This window comes from Propithecus coquereli, unplaced genomic scaffold (genome assembly GCF_000956105.1).
Source record: "Propithecus coquereli isolate 6110/MARCELLA unplaced genomic scaffold, Pcoq_1.0 Scaffold142, whole genome shotgun sequence".
Classification (NCBI taxonomy): Eukaryota; Metazoa; Chordata; class Mammalia; order Primates; family Indriidae; genus Propithecus; species Propithecus coquereli.
Genome location: NW_012138525.1, coordinates 3,253,119 through 3,256,515, shown reverse-complemented (window position 1 = coordinate 3,256,515; position 3,397 = coordinate 3,253,119).

Sequence of the window (3,397 nt, the reverse complement as noted above, 5' to 3'; positions counted from 1 at the left end):
CCAGGGTAGCAGGAACTTGTGAAAACAACGGGCTCCTCATGGCGATTCGCGGGACACGGGGCCTGCAGAATCTAAGAGGAGCTTAAAAACGTCCCACAGCCGTAAGCGTGTAAAACACGTACTTAGATAAAACCGCTTTATTTCCCGCGGGACTTCAGCCCTGGCTACGCCAATGCGCGCTGGGACTTAGCAAGAGGATGGTTACAGGAGGGGATGGTCCCTAAAATTATCTGACCGGGAAACCCTTTTTCCCACGGGATGTATATACCATAGAAACTGGTTTTTCTTCAGGAGATACTGGATTCTATACTTCTGACCTTCTTTTTTTAATTTAGGGAGCAAAATACGATTAAAACCAAAATGCGCAACGATGAACCCAGATGTTTTTCCTCACACAGTTGAGACATCCTATGGGTTTTTGAAACCTTTTTGTACGTCATGTATGTAAACAGGTCTGTAAACAGCATGTGAATAAACTTCCATCCATGCTATAACTTAATATTATACACGGGATTCCACAGTAAGGACAGGCCAGTCCCTCATATTGGGATATGTTGGTTCTTCCCTTTCTGTCGCTGTTACAAACGCTGCTGTAGTAATGTCTCTGAGGCTAAACAGTTGTGTAGGTCTCTGTCTTAGGATAAATTCCTAGAGTGGGATTGCTGAGTCAAAGTGGGTATTTATCGCCAAACTGTTCTTCAGAGAGGCTGGACCAACTCGCACCCTGCCTGGCAGTGTCCAGATCCCATTTTCTAGCTCCTTTGCCAACACTGGGGTGATCATTGACTGTTCCTTGCCAGTTTGTTTTGTGCTCTTTGGTGACTCTGGGGGACAGCTCTCCCGTGGACTGGCCACTTGCATCTGCTCCTGGTCCGTTGCCCTCTCAGATCTTTTCCCAGGCTTTCTGTGGAGGGCTTCATCTTTTTTTTATTAGCTTAGAAAGCTCTTAGTAGGTTATAGATGTTAACTCTTTGTCATGAGTTCGTGCAAAGCAATTTCGATCTTTATAATCTCTTCCCCCATAAGATCAGATTCGTTTATGAGATGGGAGGTGATTTGCCAAAAGCCACACGGTACATGAGTGACAGGCCCAGGACTAGGCCTGGGCCTCAGGGTGTCTTGCTCCATGCTGGGGGTTTGGTGGAACCCCTCTGCTCCCCCTCCACTGGGCCAAACTTCAACAAAGCCCTTACCCCAGCCCTGGTGGCTGGCCCCCCCGGGCTTACTCTACCTGCCTCCCTGTACACACCCAGACCTGAGGGACAGGAAGACTTCCGCGGGACCCTCCTCCTTCGGTCACCTGAAGTGCTGTCAAACTGAAGGGCCAGGTGCTGTGTGGGCAGGTGTACAACGGGGGCAGGCGGTTGAGCCCAGCCGGGGAGTTCAGGAAGGCTCTGTGGAGGAGGTGACGTTTAAACGGAGGCTCGAAGGGGTAGCCAAGGCAGCTCTGTACAATAGAGTGTGACCACGCCTGTAATTTTAAATTTCCTAGTCGGTGCATTAGCCAAAAAAAAAGAAAAAAGAAAAGAACCCCCCAAAACAGGTTAAATTAATTTTCATAATATATTTTATTTAACTCATTGACCATACTACCTAAAGTGATCTACAGAGTTAATACACTTCCTCTCAAAATAAAAAGAAATAAAAAAAAAGAAATAGAAAAAAAAAAGCAACCCCTTTACTCCGTCTAGTGGTCGAGGCAGGCCCTTTAGAGCGGTGCGTGAGCGGGGTTGGGGGGTCAAGTCTCCTGGCAGAGGGGATGGTTATGTGTTCTGGATCACAGTTCTACAAGCCTTCTCCCTCAGTTCACCTTCAGTTCCCCGTCACTATTGCGGACAGCGCCAGCGACTCAGTGGAACAGGGCCGACGTAGACCGCCTGGAAACTCGGCAGAAATATCGATCTTTCTCCCTTTTCCACCCTGCTGGAGGCAGGGCTTGAGTCCCCGGCTGGGACAGACTGTCTGCAGTTTCGGGAGAAAAAGTGGCTGCGTGGTACTCTCCTCCTCTCTCTTCCTCGCAGGGCGTGACCAGCTCTTCCGCGGAGGCAGCGGCTATGACTAAGGCCATTGCCCGGGCGAAGAGTCCCGGCGGTGCTGGCTCTGGGCTCCCCAAATGGAAACTGCCCACCCACTACTAGTCAGCGCTGGAGCCGACTGCACCGGGCGGGCATCCAGAGCCAGGGTCCGCCCATTGCCGACTCCCAGAGCTGCCCGCTGAGCCCGCCGCCCGCCCTACACACGGCAACTCTGGAAAGATCCGCAGGAGGACTCTGTGCTGTGTCCCTACCAGCGCCTGCTGAACTTTCAGTGATTTCCACATGTAGAGCCTCTTTTATGGTGTTCCCCTCCCCGGATCTAGTCCTGGCGGTCTCCTGTGGCAAGAAGGTACCTCCAAACTCTCCCCTGTGGGCTTGGGCAGTGTCCGATCCAGGAAGCGCCCGCTCGGGTCTTTCCCTCCCCTCCGATGCTGTCCCAGCGCTGCGCGCTGGCAAATTCAAAATGGACCCCGCTCCTGTCTCGGCTCCCCACCGCTCGTCGGTCTGTGCTACCACTTCGCACTGACCTCTGGCACTTCCCTGCCTCCGTGGGAGTGGGGTTTGGTAGAGGAAGAGTTGTCTTCCTGTGAGTCAGATCTCACTGCCCGGGCCAGCCCGCCGCCGGGTGCGGCCGTCCCATGCTGCTCTCCCCACTGTTTGACCCGCACTCTCCGGTATTTGCGGGCGCTTCTCCAGTTCACCTTATTTTTTCCGCAGCACTGCTTGTCCCTCGCTGCTTCCCTGTAGATTCACGAAGCTGATCCTGTGGGAGAGCGCCTCACTCGCGTGTGGGTGTCCGTATTCTTCACCTCCCACTCTGGGAGCAGAGAGCGAGGAGGTCACCCCTAATTTGCCATTTTCCTCCACCCCTCCCTTTGCCCACTTTTTGATAGGGTTGTTTGATTTTTTCTTGCTGATTTTCCTGAGTTCTAAATGGATTCTAGTTATCAGTCCTTTATTGGATGTGTAGCATGCAAATATTTTCTCCCATTCTGTAGGTTGTCTGTTTGCTCTCATGATGGTTTCTTTGGCTGTGCAGAAGCTTTTTAGTTTGATCAGGTCCCATTTATTTATTTTTGTTGTTGCTGTGATTGCCCTTGGGGTCTTCTTCATAAATTCTTTGCCTAGGCCAATGTCTAGAGGAGTATTTCCAACGTTTTCCTCTAGAATTTTAATAGTTTCACTCCTTAGGTTTAAGTCTGTTAGCCAGCGTGAGTTGATTTTTGTGAGAGGTGAAAGGTGTGGATCCTGATTTGGTCTTCTACATGTGGCTATCCAGTTTTCCCAGTACCATTTATTGAATAAAGATTCTTTTCCCCAATGTATGTTTCTGTCTACTTTTTCAAAGATTAGATGGCTAT